Genomic DNA, 19,648 nt, shown 5'->3' with positions numbered 1-19,648 from the left:
GACTAGACTATTGCAATAGCCTCTTTGCTGGCTCCTCGAAACAGATCCTTAATAAACTTCATATAATCCAGCATGCGGCTGCAAGGGCAGTGCTCAAATTATCAAAGAGAGATTCTAAAGACTCTATATTGGCTGCCCATCCACAACAGAGTCTTGTTTACAATTATTTTGTTTACCTTTAGAGCCTACAGAGGGATCGGTCCAAACTTTCTCTCTGCAAGGTTTAAACATTACCTTACTAATACACCATTGAGATCCTTGCATGGCAAACTTCTGAAATCATTCTATTTCAGGTTAAAACCTGAAGGAGGCAAGTCATTTACAGCACTAGGAGGAAAGGCTTGGAGCTCCCTTCCTAGTCAACTAAGGTCTATTGAGTCTGAATCGGTATTCAGAAAACACCTGAAGACCTGGGTCTTCGGGATCTCGGATTCTCTTGGAAGTTGGCCTTACATCTTGTAAATTGGCCTCTGCCGCTCCTTCTAGGAAGGCTACAGATGAGATCTATATCAGCTTTACCATACCTGTTTAGTTTTTAGTGCCAGGATACTCCCTAGGGATTGACAGTGTGCTCTATGTTTGTCAAAAAAATACTGGTGTGCATCTTGCATTCCATTGAATGTGTGATACAGAGAGTCTGCAGATCATACCTATTTATGAAACAACACAAGACACAGAAGAAAATTAACAGCATGAAAAATTACAGAACAATAAAATAAAAGAATATTATGGTGTGATAGAAGAAAAATTACAGAATAAACATTTTTAAAGGATCAACATAAGAAATGTTAGTGAAAATAAATAACTCTGTAATATAATTAATCAATAACATAAACCTTATATCAATCCGTCAGACACCTGTAAAATAATGAATGCGTAGGACAAAAAACCTTCTTGGAATGGGAAGTTTCATCATCTGCCTTAGCCTTTGCATTTATATTATGTACAACATCAACTTTTGTCACCCGGAATCAATGCAATTCGATCTTTATTCCAAACACAACCATCACTGGTATTTATTGCATGGGGCATCACATGTACAACACACACTGGGGACAGGTATTTGGATTCACCCTTCACTACATATCCTGGTTTTCTTACTCTGACCCAACATCCTTCTTTAACTTTAGCTTCCCCGGATAACTGGCTTGCACTTTTTCCTAACATCCACATCTTTTCTGATGTGAGAAGAGTCAACAGACTGTATGACCATGTTCAACTTGGACCCAGAAACACATCCTCTTGTAAAAAACAAAAGATGTGACTCCGGGTGTTACGAGTGGTGTTGATCGCATTATCCCTGACTACAAACTTCCAATCTAATTTATTGGCAATCACAAGCTACAGTTGGTCTTTCAGGGTACAGTTGATTATTTCCACTAAACCATTGCTTCTATGATGACATAATGAAGTGCAGGTATGTAATATATCATATTTGGATAGAAACCTCTTCATTTCTTCCGAACTTAATGGGGTACAATTGTCTAGTGCTAATTCACTTGGATAACCTTCTCTACTGAAAATACTTTGCAAAATTCAATGATAGTACATGTCTCAATGTTGGTAACAAAGACATCTTTTGGTCATTATGAACACCGCGGTAAACACAGTTGACTGCCGTGGCGACGGTGAACAGAAGACCGCCATTGGCGGTGAACAGAAACCCTCCATACAATGAACCAAAAACCAAATTCCGTCAAAAATCACCAGTCCACCTGTCACCGTCAGGACCCTGTCGGCAGAAATGCTGGACCTGCCACCGCCAAGCACACTCACATCCCGCCCTCCAAATAATGATTCACAAATCACCTTGGCAGTCAGTGGAAGACAAATGACCATTGGCGGTGCAGACCGCCACGGGCTGGAAGTGGACCCAACAGTAAGAAGTGCACACATTCGATAAGTTAGAAACCCACACACCTGACACACATCCACACCATAAAAACACTCACAGACACACCCCACAATCCTTTGCAACGAAAGTAGGCCAACAAAGACAGAGAACACCAGAAGCAGACACCGAACGTCACAATACACAAGACGCACACCGAACCACAGAAGAGCACCCTCACCTCGATTCCATCCCCGACACCATTCACCACACTCACCATGTCACCCCCCAAACATCCACACTTCACAGAAAGGGAGCTAAGGACCATGGTGGATGAGATCCTGAAGGTGGAGCCACAACTATTCAGGGCTCAGGTGCAGCACACACCCATCGCCAGGAAGAGGGAGCTATGGCAGACCATTGTCAACAGGGTCAATGCAGTTGGTCACCATCCACGCACCAGGGACGAAATCCGCAAGAGATGGAAAGACCTGCCGGGGAAGGTCGGGGCCATGGCATCCAGGCACCACATTGCAGTCCAGAAGACTGGGGGAGGACCTCCACCAACACCACCCGAATACACTGACTGGTAGGAAAAGGTACTGTCCATCCTGCACCCAGAGGGACCCACTGGGCGCACTGGAGGAATGGACTTGGGTAAGTCATCTACATTTACCCCACATCCATCATACCTGGAATGCATGCACCACCCCACTCCACCAACACCCACCAGGACCACTACCCCACCCAGCCCACAGGCACTGAATCCACCACCCATGCATGCACACAAACCCACTAACAGGCCTACATCCGTCACCTAGTGCACAGCCACTGACCCCTGCAACGAAACACAATGACCTACAACACCCACAATGCACCTCCACATCCTAAGTCAAAAGCAATGTTAACCCCACTAAATCATCCTGCATGTTACCAAAGTGTGTAAGCTGCACAAACCCGCACAGGCCTCTGCACCCATCCGACAATGCGAATGTTACAGACATGTCCATTTCCCCCAACAGGCACCACCACCCATGCCACCCTGAGACCAGGGAGACAGAGGCACCTCACAGGACACTGGGGATGGAACCCTGGACACTGACGATCACCCTGGCCCCTCACACAGTCCTGGACTGTCACCATCCAGCAGCCCCACCCAGGACACCACTGACACCCCTACCACCCAGGCAAGAACATCTGCCCAGGGCATCCGTCCACACACCTGTGTATCCAGGCCACAGACTGGTAGAACACAGGGACAGAGGCCACAATCACCCCCAACCAACAGGCAGGAAGATGATGGCCCCAGTACAAGTGGCACCGCCAGACCTGTGCAGGGGACACAGGCACAGGGGGCTAGGCCCAGTGGGAGGGCATCAGTGGCCCAGGGGGGAGGCCACAGGATGGATGCTGCAGCCCAGGACGTGATCTCTGAGGTCCTGGGGGCCTACCAGCATACCCATGACAGATTGGCCCAGATAGTATCCACCATGGAGCATAGTCAGAGGATGCAACAGGAACACTACCAAAAGGCCATGGAGCAGTCGAAAATACACAACACCACAATGGCCAGCATAGCAGGTGCGCTGCTGCAGCTTGTACAAACCCAGTCTGAGACCCACACAGTACAGGAGGCCCCAATACAGCACAGGAGACAGGCTGGACAATGATAGCATCATCAGCAACTTCCCATGAACTACCCTCAGAGGAAACACAAGGAACAACCATTTCATCCCCTAGAGGTCAACAACAGGCACCCAAACGGACCCTCAGGCCAAAATATGGGACTGGAACAACTGCCAAAAACAAGGACCCCTCAAAGAAGTGACTCTGCAACAATCTGTCCACCAACTATCCCACACAATCAACCCCTAAACAGTGCTAACAAGAAATAAGAACTCTTGTAAGCATTGATGGACCTACCAATACTGACAACAAGGCTGCCACCATGTTGGCATTTAGGATCACCACCCATGACCAACTGACATCACTGTAAATAGCTATATTCAATCCCTGCACCAAATAAAACACATTTCACGCCTGTAACACTGTCCCCTGTCATAATATGTGAACAAAGTGAAGTATGGATGCAAATGGCTGATAACTATTTTATTTGTACCTGTGTGGCATGAAAGTACACACTTGTCTTACTTGTTGTTGTGCCTAAATATGTTAGGAAAAAAAAACACTAATTTGTATCCTGTCCTATGCAGTCCTGGACACAGTTGCAATTAGTACATCCCAAACCCCCCTAGATGACAAGGCACACTGACAGTATGTTTCACAAACACCAGTCTCAGCCCTTAGTCCCACATAGTCACTGGAAGTATGGTTGTAACAGTTGGGTCCTGGAATTGACATCTTCCCCTTCCTCATCACCACCATCACTCTCATCCCCTCTCTGAGGAAGCTGGTCTGGATATACAGCCACCTCCAAGAGGGGGGTAGAATTTCTCACTGCCACGTTGTGTAGCATGCAGCAGACCACCACTATTCTACACACCTTTTCAGGCCCATAGGCCAGGGAACCCCCAGAGATATGTAGACAACAAAATCTAGCCTTCAGGAGACCTATTGTGCGCTCTATCACCCTCCTAGTACGTCCATGGGCCTCATTGTAATTCCTCTCTGCATCTGTCCCAGGATTCCTCACTGGTGTCAGGAGCCAACACAAGTTGGGATAGCCAGAATCACCTGGAAAAAGGTGCAAAACAGAGCAGTCATTGTCAAGCCTCAGAGTCAGACAGCCTGGCTGTCTGCTAGTTGCCAGTTAGTGACAGAAACACCTACCTATGATCCACCCTCTGTCCTCTTGTAGTTGTTCCATCTTGTGTGGCACACTACTGTTCCTCAGCACAAAGGAATCATGGACTGAACTGGGGAACATGGCATTCACATGTGAGATGCAATGGTCTGCAGTACATACCAATTGAATGACATGGAGTGAAAGTACTTCCTGTTTCTGTACACCTGTTCACTGATTCTTGGGGGAATTATAGGTATGTGGGTGCCATCGATGGCACCTATCACATGGGGTATGTTGGCAAAGGCATAGAAGTCAGACTTGATGGCAGGGAAGTCAGTACTTTGTGGAAACCTCACATAGGACTGCAGGTGTCGTACAAATGCATTCAGAAATCATGTGAGTATCATGATGAACATTGGCTGTGAAAATCCAGCACCCATTCCCACTGTCACCTGAAAAGAGCCCGTGGCCAGAAAATGGAGTGCAGAGAGCACCTGCACTTCAGTAGGGATGGCATGCTGATTACAATTTGCCGGAGTAAGTGCAGGATCCAGTAATGCACAAAGTGAATAGCAGCACAGGTGAGTCTGTAATTGATTATGATGTGACACTCCACCATGGTCCGCATATCCACAAGTGGTCTGTACACCAATGGGGCCCTTCCTCACCACAAGGGTCTGTACCTAGGAGGAATTTGAAACACGTTTGAGGAACACACATACCTCGGCACACATTGTCAGTCATTGAGCACTGCTGACTTGATTGTAGGGACTCAAATGATAAATGTCTTTGACATAGCATCAACTAGACCATAATTATTGATTAGGGTTTGTCATGTGTGCTGTTGTTAATGGTCACATGTATAGTTGTGTAAGGTGAACATTAGGGCCTACGTAGTGCAGATTGCAGTTTTATAAATGCGTAGTTAAGGCCAAAATGTCTGCCCCCTGTAATCCAGAACTGTTGTGGTGGAAGTGACCTCATACCGCTAGCGGTTGACATAACAGGATAAGGCAGTGTTTACCACCGTGCGCACAGTCATTGGTTAACATGGATGCCAATTGGGAATACTGGTGTATCATGATCACCGCCGGTGGCGACGGTACAAGAGGCCACAGTACGTACGCGTCACCCCAACTTCACTTGACTCCCTGATCTCGTGCAAGCAGGTGCTCCACTTAGTGTACTACTGTGTCCTGCCTCTGGTCATGGAAGTGGCTCATGTTGCAGTGAAAAGGGCCCCAGCCTACACCCAGGAGGAATTTGAGAGGCTAGTGGATGTGGTCCTGCCCCTGTATGCCAAGCTCTACGGATGACCAGAGGTACAGGTGAGTCGAGGGATTGTGGGCAATGGTTGTGTGTTAAGGATGGTGTTGGCAGTACATATGTGTGCACCTCTGACCCTGCACGGGCCATGGTTCATGACATGCTGCGTACGTATGTCCTGTAAGTCTGTTTGAACGTCCGTCCCACAGTGGACGACCGGCCAGCTGTATATATTTGCCAAGTGCCTGACCTCAGTGTTACATTTCTGTTTGCCCCTTTTAGGTCAGTGTCCACCAGAAGAGGGCACTTTGGCATGCCATCGTCAAGGAGGTGAGGACCCTGGGGGTCTACAACCAGCTGAGCACCCACTGCAGGAAGAGGTGGGAGGACCTGCGGCACTGGGCGTGAAAAATCTGTGAGGCCCAGCTGGGGAAGTCCTCCCAACATGGAAGTGGTGCCTGTCTGGCACTGACCCCCCCTCATGCTATGCATCCTGGAGGTGGTGTACCCAGACCTGGATGGGCGCTTGAAGGCTGCACAGCAGTCAAAAGGGGGTGAGTACACATACCACATTTTTAACCCTTGATGGATATGTGTGTGTATTTGGGTTTGTGCTGCTTAGTTGCAGGGACTCTGACTGATGACCATTTACATGATGGCCCAGTAGGGAGTAGGGGTGTTTGGGTCAGGTCTCCTACACGTCGGGTCCTTAGGTTGTTTAGGGAATGGGTGTGGAGCAGGGTTCTGGTCACTAGTCAGGGGCATGGCCATGGGTACAGTGGAAGGTGCTACCTGTTGGAGGGATTTCTGGGAGGGTGTATGTATGACGACTATGTTCACTCCTTTCAGATATTTACAAGTGTCTCTCCTGTTTTTTCTCCCCATCCCTGTTCTCTTGTGTTGTTTGTGTACATCAGCATCATCTGGCGAGGGAGCTGACGCACCGATGAGTGGGGATGCAGCAGCCCACGGACCCTTGGAGGCAGAGTCATCCGACGCCAAGGGGATCAGTGGGTTGGAGGGCGAGGGGAGGACCACGGGGAGGTAACTACCACTGGAGGTAGTGACTCCGATACCTCCTCCGATGGGAGCTCCCTGGCGGTGGCAGACCCTATTGGGCACACCCCTACTGTATCATCTTCCACCACCCCCCATGCCATCACCGCCCTCCCATTTGCTCCCCACAGAGTTGCCCGTCCCCGCTCACCCAGAAGGGTGGGTGTCTCCTTCGCCCCAGGCACCTCCTCCCCTGCCCCAGTCAGCCCTGCTGCCCTCATGGAGGAGGCTATTGACCTCCTGAGGACCATCTCTGTATGGCAGACAACCATCGTCAATGTCATCAAGGGGATAGCATCAGAGATGCAGCAGGCCAATGCATATCTGGATGGCATTCAAGGTGCCGTGTCTGGCCTACAGATATCTTTTCATGCTCTGGCCTGCTCTTTGACAGCAGCCAGTCCACCTTTACCCGTCCAAAGCACACAATCTGACATGCAGTCAAACACCTCAACACACAGGAAGCACACTTCTAAACACAAGCACCACACCTCCCACCACAAGCATTCACACAACCAACATACACATGCACTCACAGCAACATCCACTTCCCCTAGTGTGTCCACCTCTTCCGCCTCCCTGTCTGTCCCCTCTACATGCACACCCCAGGCACTGCACCTTCAGTCACTGTTTCTGAGCCTATTCATGCACTCACCACAATAGCACACATCCAGACATGCACCCCAGACACCACACCTGCACTCACCACAACTACACATGCAGCACACTCAGACTTGCAGACACCCACACAACATACATTCACACTGGCAGCCTGTCTTCTCCCACTGTGTCTACCCCCCTCCAAAAACACACAAACGCACCAAAACACCCACCCATCACACATTCACCACATCTCAGCATACTGTCCAATCACCTACACCCACAACACGCACCCCTACACCACTTACATCCACACCCTCTGCCTCCACTCCCATGCCTTCCTCTAGGTCCAACCCAATTGCTCCTAAAAAACGTTTTCTCTCCTGTGCTAACCTCTTATAACCCACTGGCCCACCCCGTCTTATCCCTAAACATGCCCACCTCCTTGCCCTTTCCACTCCTTCCACTACACAGCCCCCCGTCAGTCCTTCACATTCCCGGTCCCCTTCCCCAGAGAGGAAGAAGCCTTGTGCAGAGCCAATTACTTCTGGCTCCACCTGGTCAAAGCACACTCCCCCACCTTCCAAGGCCAAACCCAAACCCCCTCCACCTTCTGAACGCAAATCCAAAGCCCACCCCGTCGTAAATCCCCACCCCCACCCCCACCACCCTTCCCCCTGTACCCTGAGGTGCCTGGATGCCCCATTGTTGTCCCTATGAGGTGGAGTACCATAGCACTTTTGGGAGTCAGGTTGGGGCCATTGGCCTTAATGTGAATCGTTTGCTCAGAGAGCTGCATTAAACGTTTATGTGTGGCCTGTGTTTTGGCGGCACACTCTTGATCTCTGGTCTCTCGTTTCATTGATTGTGGGTGTGGGGCATTTGTAGGTACTATGGTCAGGTTGGATTTGCCCTGTGTCGGGTAAGTACCTCTTGCTGTAGGATTTATGGGTTATGCTGTTGTGAAGGGTTGTGGGAGCGTTGCAGGGTGGGTGGAGTGGGTGGGTATGTAACTGTGCCCTTTCTTGCCTTGTTTCATAGGTTGCGGTACTTAACGTCGTCGTCTTCATCGGCGGTCTCGGTCATGGAGGTATATGGCGAGGAGCAGGGCTGGCATGATCTGCAGCTCTCTATCCATGTCTGCTTCTGCGTGTTGTGGGAGCCCCCGGTGAGTGTTTGCTTCTATTTGGTTAGTTTCCGCCTGGCTTTGAGTAGCGGTGGTTCCCGCCCCGGAACTGACGGCGGTCTAGTGGTTCATTATTTGATGGGAGGGTTGGGCCTTTCCGTCGGCCTGTGGGCGGGCTCTGCCATCATTGTTGGCACTCCTCTGCTGGCAGTGCGTGGTTTTCAGGATGCCTGTGTTTCAGTTGGTTCATTATTTGGCGGTCCGGACTGCTCCTCTGTTGGTGGTTATTACTCCGCCGCCGGAGGTGCGATGTTTCCCGCCATGTTCATAATGAGGGCCATAGTATATTAATATTAGGGCATATTTAGGTACTTCCCCAGGAATTTTAAGCAGACCTGTAATATCCAAATTAGACCAGAGACACGTCAGTTTCTACAGGAGTCACTAAAGAGGACTTGGTAACATGTCTCTTGTCACTCAGAATGCAACAGTCACAGTCTCGCATAAAACACTCCATTGATTTGTCCACAGCAGGATATCAAAAATCCTTCCTGACTCTATGTTTCATTGTCAATATGGCCAGATGTCACACACAAGCAAAATATAATACTCTCTGTCTTAATTCAACGGGCACAACCAACTTGTCAATCCTGCACAGTAAACCTTCTTCACATGTCAACTCTGATGCTAAATGCTCTTAAGGTAAAAATTCTGTGCCTACATTCCTTACCCTAGACCAACCTTCAGTCACCCAATTCTTACTTTGTGTCAACACAGTATCTCGTTCAGGGGTATCCTTCCACTCGTGCTCTGAAATAGCACTTTTGCTTATTGACAAAATTTGATTTGCAGCACACACTAACTTCAATCCCATCACTCATGTTATCTCTGGTCTCTAGTGGCATTCTAGACAGATAATCTGGAACAACATTTTTCTTACCAGGCATGCACTGTATACAATGCTCTTGTAAGCAGTACTGTCATTTCTCAACTCTGGACACAGCTCTTCTTCCCCCTTTTGTGCTGAGTAAATCCAGCTGTGGCTTATGATCTATCCACAAAGCAATATGTTTGAAAATATTTAGATACAATCCTATTGGGATGATCAGGGTACAATATCATATCCAATTCTCCTCCTTCATCCCACTCTAATAAATTTGAACTGTATTTGGCTACATATACTACAGTAGTAGTATTTTTATCTTCAAATTCAGGTTTTCCATTAAATCCACCACCAAATTCTATCTTTGTACCTCCGTAAGTGAATATCTTTATATTGGACGGTTTAATTTAAGAGGTTGAGATTTTTTGAATATCTCAGATCCTATAATGGTAAATGCTGACCCTGAACTTGGACTACCACACCATTCACACAAAGGTAACACATAGGAGGTTTCCTTCTAAGGATACACACACGATTTATATCATCCCTGCTTTCTACCATATTCAGGTTCAATAGCGACTCACTCCCCATCACACTTAGGCCCATATTTTTACTTTTTTAGTGTCGCATTTGCACCCCTTTTAAACACAAAAATGGTGCAAGCTTACAAAATACAATTGTATTTTGCAAGCTTGCGCCGCTTTTGCATCACAAAAATGACACAAATGCGGCGCTAAAAATGTATAAATATGGACCATTTTGCCATCATCTTTATACTGACACTGTCCTCAATGTTAGATACTATAGACGTGTGTCATCTGACAAACTTGAAAACATGATCCTTTTGTTACACATGAAACTCATTTAAGAAATAACAGGATCATTCTTTGTTGAAGAAGTGTGGTTTTTGCTCCCACACCTAAACACATTAGAGCACTTTTAACAAGAAAATTGTCACAATTTAAATTACATTTAAATTCCATTTTAGTTTCAATGTCACCTTTGTGATATTTAGGTGAGTCTAACGTTGTTGATTGCAAATTTCATTACATTCAGTTACCATATCAGTAGGAGTAAGTCTTTGAAGCAAGTGCCAGAATTTTCAAATGCTTTAGCAATAGTAATTGTTGTTTAAAGATAAGTGGGAAGAAATTATTCATGACTGACATCCACTGGATCCCAGATTCCTAACATTAATTAATGGTGTTGTTTTTAGAATGGACCTGCCTGCTAGGCACAAATTGTGCATCCACAAGGCTTTTTTTCTTTTATTTGATGAATGTCTCACCATCCTCAGCCTCAAGATAGGTTTCAAAACCATCTTTTCATCTTGACTATTCTAACGGTGGCTTAACTCATGACTGATAAAAATGGTTGAAGAGGAGCTGTTCTTTCTATGAGTAACGTATTAAAATGCAGGAACAATGGCCCTCATTACAACATTGGCAGTAAATGCCACTTACCGCCGTGCTGACGGCCGCCAACATACCGTGACCGCGGCGGCATACCGCTATGGGTATTATGACCCACACAGAGAAATGTGCCACTATACTGACACCCACACAAGTCCGCCAGAGCAAAGGTCAGTGATAAACTGGTGGTACCAAAACCCACACCGTCACGCGAACAGAAATACGCCCACAGCATCATGACCCACGAATCACCGCAGCGGTCATTGAACCATGGTAAACCATTGGCAGTACACACCACTGCGCTCAAAATACACACACAATACACCATATTGGACAAATCAAACTACACACACCTGACACACATACACACACCACACCCACACACCCAATCCAATACACAACCCCTTACAACGAAAAAAATGATTGCCAACTGAGAGAGAGACAAGCCAGGAGCACCCACTGAATCTGAGCCACATAACACCATCACCCATACACCATCCACACACCTCACAGCACACACCCCAACACATCACCCCACATACCCTCACACATACCACTCACACTACACCCATGGCACCACAAAGACACCCCAGGTTCTCAGAGGAGAAGCTAAGGGTCATGGTGGAGGACATCATCCGGGTAGAGCCACAGCTCTTCGGATCACAGAGGCAGCAGACGTCCATTGCTAGAAAGATGGAGTTATGGCAGAGAGTCGTGGACAGGGTCAATGCCGTGGGACAGCACCCAAGAACAAGGGATGACATCAGGAAGCCGTGGAACGACCTATGGGGGAAGGTGCATTCTGTGGTAGCAAGACACCAGGTAGCTGTGCAGAGGACTGGCAGTGGACCCCCACCTTCTCCCCCACAACTAACAACATGGGAGGAGCAAGTCTTGGTGATCATGCATCCTGAGGGCCTCACAGGAGTAGCAGGAGGACTGGACTCTGGTAAGTCAAATCTTTACTACTACCCCCCTACCTGCATGCCATCACAGCATGCACACTAGTGACAATCACCTAGCCAAACCAAGCACAACTCACACAAGCCAAAGCTGATTTGCTAATAACAACCATAGAGGGAAACATACCCATGCACAAGATGGCACACACAGATACAATAACACTGCATTTACATCCCCACAAGACCCCCACTCAACGTCACCAGTGAGGAAGTGCCAGCAACATCCAGCTCCCACCCAGAAGAGTCCCACAGTGATGACAGCAACTCTGCACATATGGATCACAATGACCATCCTGGCCCATCAGGGACCTCTGTACAGTTGGTTACCCAGCCACAGTCCCAACCCACCACAGAGCCTCCCTCTCAGGAAACACAACCACAGCACCCACCCAGCGGGACCATTCCTCTGTCCCCAGGACACGTCAGTCAGCAGTGTGTCCACCACTACAGTGACCCCAGGCAACCCCATAAACACAGCATGATCAGGGACCGGGGGTCAGTGGCAGTGAGCACACGGTTCAGGGGACAGAGGCACAGGACAACAGGGAAGCTGGGAGGACTGCTGTGTGACAGGGGGAGGACAGGCCTATGGAACCCACTCTCCAGGAGGCACTTGCAGGGAACCTGGGAGCATACCACCATTCCCAGGAGACCATGGGCCAGATACTATACAAGTTGCAGGTGAACCAGCGGCTGTAGGAAGAACAGTACCTGGGGATCAGGGAGGACCTGAAAGACATCCACACTACCCTGGTCACCATTGCAGGGGAGCTGGCAGACATGTCCATTACCATGAGGGAGTCAGTGGCACACCAACGGGCCCCCCTGACTAGCCACACTGATGAACAACCCTCCACCTCTGCTGGTGCTAGTGGACAGGAGGCCCCGCCACAGGACCAACAGGCCACCAGCACCCCACCCCCTGCAGAAGGAGAACCACCCAGCAAACGGTCCTTGTGATCCAGGCAGAAGCCAGAGAACATTGGCAAGACCCCCACCAGGAAATAAGACTCTCCTGAATGTCACCCTGGTGTCCCACTCTGTCACCTTGTCCACCTTAAACTGCCATTGCTCCCCCTCCTATGCCCCCTTGGACAATACACCTGTGATACAAATAGACTGGACTCTAACCTGGACTTTCCTCCATCAACAACCAAGTCCATGCAATACCCCCTACACTTATTAGCACCTAAATAAACACCCTTTCAACAAATTCAAGTATGGAGTCTGTGGATTATAAGAGAAATTTATTAGTTTCACAAACTTTAAACATTGGAATTCTAATCAACTGTAATATTAACATCGGAATGATCTGTAGTGGGCAGCAGTAAACACACCAGGAGCCAGAGTGGGGCACACAGATCTGAAAATAGAGATGCCAAAGGGTACAGTAAGTGGCCATAGAAATAAGGAAATCAGGCTACCATGTTCAATGTCAAACACAATACTGCAATGGAAGGTGAAGTTTCAGTGTCTTACCTGTGTGTCACTGGAAGTACTGTTGAATGAGAGTACTTCTGTTGTCCACATCTTCTTCCTCTGCCTCCTCTTCATCACTGTCCACAGGCTCCACCGCTGCCACACGACCATCTCCAGGCTCATCCTCCTGAAGAAAAGGCACCTGGCGTCTCAAGGCCAGGTTGTGCAACATGCAACGTGCAACGATAATCTGGCACACCTTCTTGGGTGAGTAGTACAGGGATCCACCTGTCAGATGGAGGCACCGGAATCTGACCTTCAGGAGGCCAAACGTTCTCTCAATGATCCTCCTTGTTCACCCATGTGTCTCATTGTAACGTTCCTCTGCCCTTGTCCTGGCATTCCTCACTGGGGTCAGTAGCCATGAGAGGTTGGGGTAACCAGAGTCACCTGTAAATATCGAGGGATACCTGTTAGCCACTCACTCACCCTTAGGGCCAAACCCACACCCGTATACCTACATCAGCTGGGTGGGGACCATGGGCTCACCTATTAGCCACACCCGGTGCCTCTGGGGTTGAGACATCACATATGGAATGCTGCTATTCCTCAAGATAAAGACATCATGCACAGAGCCAGGATACTTGGCATTGACATGGGAGATATACTGGTACGCCAAACACACCATCTGCACATTCAGAGAGTGAAAGCTTTTTCTATTCCTGAACACTTGTTCATTTCTCCGGGGGGGGGGGGGGACAAATACAATATGTGTACCATTATTGGCATCAAAGATGCTGGAGATATGTCCCACGGCATAAAAGTCAGCCTGTGGTCATGATTCAATTTTTTTTACCGCCGGCCTGTTGGCAGTGTTACAGCCGCATTATCACCGACCGCCAGGGTTGTAATGAGGGCCTATGTTCTACAACTAAATAAATCTGACCAAATGATCCTGAAAGGCCAAATTCCAAGATTGTGGCAGAGTTGGACAAAACAACACCATTTTTTTAACACAATTAAGTTTTCCCAATACTTGCCTGACTTCAAGATGATGGCCCCGGGTGTGCCACATGATGCAATGTTGTGTCAATCACAGTGAAGGGTGAAGGTGTTTGTGGAGTTTCTCTGGCCGGTATATAACTTTTAGATACTGGCCAAAAGAAACTCCATAAATACCTTCACCCTTCTCTGTGATGCAGCACAGTGCATTGAAGCTCGACAATACTCCTTAAAACTGGTTCAGAACAGGTGGCAAGATGGCGGTCTCAGCCGTAAATGGGGTGGCCATGAGAGTACCACACAGCATGGAGGAGTCAGCACCCTGATCATCACCAATAACAGCTCACTTTTCATTGGAAAATCTCTTGTGCCCAAAACCTTTAAGGCATTTGTGAGGAGAATTTGCCATTTTGACTATAAGCCTGTATTTAAATACAAGGGCTTTCTGTTTTTCACTCACAAATGGGAAATAGCAGTTGCACTTTTGCTCAGCAAGAATATAAACTAGTAGCACCCAAGAATTGATGCTTTAAATAAAATATATTGTCAGCATGGAAAAGGTTTGCAAATGCCTAAAAACCACCAACGTGGGTATAATTTTAGGTTTATCTACTGGAAACCCAGCAAAAAAGAATTACCTTCATGCCCTTCTTTGTGATTTTCCTTATTCAGGAAGAAGGCTCTGCCTTCCCCAGACAGACCCCCTCAACAAAGCAGTTTGTTTTTAACAAAATGTGCTAACTTTTTTCCAGTGTACTTTCAACTGGTCACATCCTCACCTAAGATGCAAATGGTATCCCAAACTCACAACACTTCCTGTTTTAATCTGTACTGCAGCTTCTTGGGTCGGGCACTCTGGTATCTTGATGTGCCTGAGTTCCCTCACTGGGAGGGGCTTGGTAGGTGTTGGTGACTACAATGGCTCACTGCATCCTTCCTCCCCTGGTGTCAGGTTGTTGTTCTGGGCCACATGGTTAGTATAAATGGTTAATGGGTGTTCCTTCCCTGAACTTCATTACAACTGATGCCAATATTGGACTCAAGCATGTCGCTTGATTACACTCTTGGCCTATGTGTATGCAGAGGTGATTGGAGATGCCTTTGGAACCTACTTAGCACTTCCATGCTGTTATCTCTACTATTTCCTTCTATGACCCAGTGGTCATCATAGGTTGGAGAACACAGAGGGTGCTTCTCCTCCCTTGTCCTACTCTGGAGTGGCTGCTGCACAGCCCTATTGATGAGCTTATTAATTCTCACTCCTTTTAGGATGTCTGGCAGAATGTCATTAGGGTGGCAGAGCTACTGGGTCTTCTGGTATAGGACATCTGAGTGACTGCAGATCAGCAGCAGAGAATTGTGTCTCACCCCCTCTGCCCATGTTGTTAGATCATACATGTTCATTTGGGGCCTGTAGTTCAACCTCTATACTAGGTTATATTGGTCTATGGTGCCTGCTGGAGGAGTTTCCAGGCAACTTCAGTTTCCTCCTCTTAGTTATAGAGTTTCTTGTTCTTTTTATGGGTTGCAGGAGTTGCCTATAGACACAATAACAGATCCTGCATTCTTGTGCAGCATAGGTCAATTTTATGGGAAGGTTTCCCCTTAAACATCTCCCTTAGTGCCCCTCACCAACTCCTGTGTTGCTGAAAGAGGTATTGTGAGGAATGGTCCTGGCTCATTAGGTTCCTTCTATCTAACTGCTTTTTGGGTTGGGTGGCAGTGAGTTAGTCTGCCTAATGCAGGATTAGGGGCAAACTTATCATGGTTTTGTGTCTCCCTTGTGCCATGCAAAGGGGAACAAGGGTGATACAAAGCCTAAGTTAGATTTATCAAGCCACACAAGGCCACCGGACATAGCCCTGAGTGGCTTGATAAATCTGGAGTAACACAAGACATTATAAATTGCTGCCTTGCGAGACTCAGCCCTAGGGAGATGTGCCATTGGTGGAGAGTGGGTGTTCCCACATACCCACCCATGGTTTTTGGTGCATTCCCATATTTACCAACACTACACTAGTGTGGGAATGCGTCAAAATGCTACACCTTCCCAGTGGAGGTGCAACTATGAACAATATCTATATTTCTACTAGTTGTTTCCTCTTTCTAAGTGTGCTGCAGAATACAACACACAAGAAAATGCCTCTGAGGATTTGTTTTGTGCGGGGAGGTTCCCCTTCCTGCACAAAAACAATCCTGCCTGCAACACAGGCACTCTTGCACCAAGGTGCGATGGTGCCGGTGTGGGGGCAAGGCAGCACATTGTGCGCCAGTGCAAGGAAAGGACAGGAATGCACCATATCATGTTAAATGTGGCACATTCCTGCCCTTTTCCTTTCACACAGCCCAGCAAGGTGGCTTGCTGCACTGCATTACATGTTGATAAATCTGCCCCTCAGTGTTCTTGATTTGGATTTAGTGGCTTAGCATTTAGACAGTTTTTACCCAGCATATAATTTTTATGATCCTCAACATTCAAAACCTAGCTTCTGGGTATATGCAAAGTTGCAGGCAGTGTGATGGCTCACAATCGTTCCTTAATGGAAAGCAGGTAAGTGGCAAAAATAAAGGAGTCAGAAATATCTGTCTTTACAAAATTTGCCACCTTCTAATAATAGAGAGGGGGTTAATGTTGGGCTTTGTCATGTCAAGTCTGAGATTATATTATCTTGGATAGGATAACAGTTGTAATTGTATTTTAGTACCCCTGACAAGGTATGAAAATGAATTATGCTGGCAGCACGCTGCTCTGGAACCTAAGGTTAATGGTAAATCTTGTGTTATTTGTGTTTTTCTTTCACTGAGATTAGTTTTGTGCATGCAGGAAAACCATTCCATACACTTATTCCAGTTTCAGTGTGGTAGATTAAATAAAGAGAAGTTAGGTGGGAGCATTGGTGGTATGGGAGTGATGTGAGTTTGTGCAAAAGGTCTGGTGGCATAACAAGATGAGCTACAGGAAACTAGGTCTGGCTAAGTTGCAGGAGTATGACTTTCAAAGGAATGGTTGTGATCAATGAAATGGGTAAAGGGCAATTTTCCAAAATGCATTAATAGAGATCATGGCAAACATGAATGAAACTTAGAAAAGGTTGTCCTGAGAGAAAACATGCAAAGGATTGAAGTGAGGAGATGGACATTGGAAGCAAAAAGAGAAGGCGATAAAGCTGAGATTTTTAAGTAAAGGAAAGTTTTACATGCAGAATATTTAGGATGCCTTTTTAGATAGCATAATATTTGAGGATAAAGGGATGTAGAAAGTGGGAACATTTGCATGTGAACATAGTGCTATTTTAGGGACTTTTGATGACACCAGAAGCAGGCAAGCAGTCTGTCCACTCTTAGGCTACTACTAGTCCATCACTCTACAGCTGACCAGCTATGAGGCTGGAAGCATAAAGTAATGCTTGGATGTATATTGAACTATGCCTTAATGGACAAGGTTTCTGACTCTTAAACTAGATGATATGGGTTCTGGTCCAACTGATGTCATGTTCCTGTGTCTGTTTAATCAGCAGGTGTTTCAAAGGCCATTCAATAAGTGAAAAGCAAACAGATTTCTTATTTTTAGGCAGGCCCCTTTTTAGGCAAGGGGTTCTCACAGTCATTTGACATTGAGTACCTGCCTTTTCAGGTTTGTGTTTTGTCTAAACATTACCTACTTGAGGGGATCCCTTCGCAGGAATGGTGGCAGGTGCTGGATCTGCTAGTGTAATCTTGCTTCTTGTGTCCTTCTCCATGGGATGTTCATGACACATGCACAGAGGTGTGTATTGCATTACCTCTGTGGAATAATTTATGATCATGCACCTCTATTAGTTTTGGCATTTCAGGTTGGTAGTCTATGTTAATTTCTGCACCCTGTGAAGAATTTTTCTGTGACATGGATAATTGTTTTCTGTTGCTTTTCACTTGGTTCTGACACCCAAGTTGACCTTTGTGGTGAAGTGCTTTCAATTAGATCTCATCCAATTTTGATGCTCTGTCCCTTGCATTTTGTAAATCTGGCTGTGTTCTGCATGTGTAATGGGAGTCTGACTTTTCATAAATCTTGTTGCTGTCTCTCTTTCCACAGTTTATATTCTCATCTGTTTTCTCCTGGATAGCTCTGATTTGAGGTAATTTCAGACTTCTTGCATTAGCACCTACAGGGTAATCTTTGATTTGTTTTGGACCACTAATATCTGTTTTATCACATTCTGGAATACTGGGATCTAGTGTCCGAGGCATTAGACCTTCTGTTCCACTGCCTTGGCAGTTTTAGGGCACGTTCCTGCCTGGGGTTTTCTCCTAGGTTATTGGTAGTTCCTCTTCGACTGGGCTCTAGGTACAGAGGTTTCTGAGTACTGGTGGCAACTTTATATCATCAGTTGGTGTCCATGCATCTAGCCTGTGATTGGAGGCCCATGGTAGGTGTCATATTTATATTTAGGTTATGATGGAGGGCCCCTGATTACTCAGGTTATTCTGTAGTTGCTTCTTGGCACTGTTAATTAGTATCATGTAGATCCCTTGGATGCCTGCTGTCTTGCAGTGCTCCACTCTCCATCACAAGAAGCTAAAAAAAAATTAAATTACTTCTTGGATCCTTGGTTGTGGCTGTTTTAGAGGAGGATTTCATGACAAAGTGATTGGGATGATAGTTCTTGTAGCCTGGACCTCATTTTCTGTTCCATATATGTATTCCATAGGCTTTAAATATTTGACCGTATAGCTCTTTTTAATCTTCTTTGGAGTGTATATGCAGGTCTTCCACATGGCCATCCATTGGTAATGATTCAATGTATGCAGGTCAGTGGTGCTGTTAAATCTTTATCTCCATCATAAGTGATGTTCTAGACTTCTAAATGACTGGTATGTTTACAACTGGTGTTAGAAACTTAGCATTTTATTGTTTTGCTTTCACTTCCATTTTGTTGATCCTTGTTTTTCCACATTTGTCCTTGTTTTAACAAAATGTACATTGGTCCTATTTCATTCTTGGGCCCCTTCAGTCCTGAGGGGGTGGTTTCTGAGTGCTATGGAATCTTTAATCTTTCTCCATGCACCTCAAGATTTATGGCTATGTGTCCTTTTTTCAGCTGCTGGACAATGTTGGCTTTCTTCTCTCTAGCTTCTCCTTGTCTGCTCTGGTCGGCAGTGCCCTCCTTTAAGTGCTAAGCCATTCTAGGCATTCTAGGTTTACATTTATAGATTATCAAGGGAGTTTGAACCTATCAATTGGTTTATTAAACAAGTGTGGTGCAATATTGTACTAATTTGTTTCTCCATAAACCAGAATGATTCACAATGTAGAGCCTCATAAGTGCTTCCCCGGTGTACCAATCACAAGAAATAAGAAGTAA

The sequence above is a fragment of the Pleurodeles waltl genome, chromosome 5 (genome assembly GCF_031143425.1).
Source record: "Pleurodeles waltl isolate 20211129_DDA chromosome 5, aPleWal1.hap1.20221129, whole genome shotgun sequence".
Taxonomy (NCBI): domain Eukaryota; kingdom Metazoa; phylum Chordata; class Amphibia; order Caudata; family Salamandridae; genus Pleurodeles; species Pleurodeles waltl.
Note: the sequence above shows the minus strand (reverse complement) of the source record.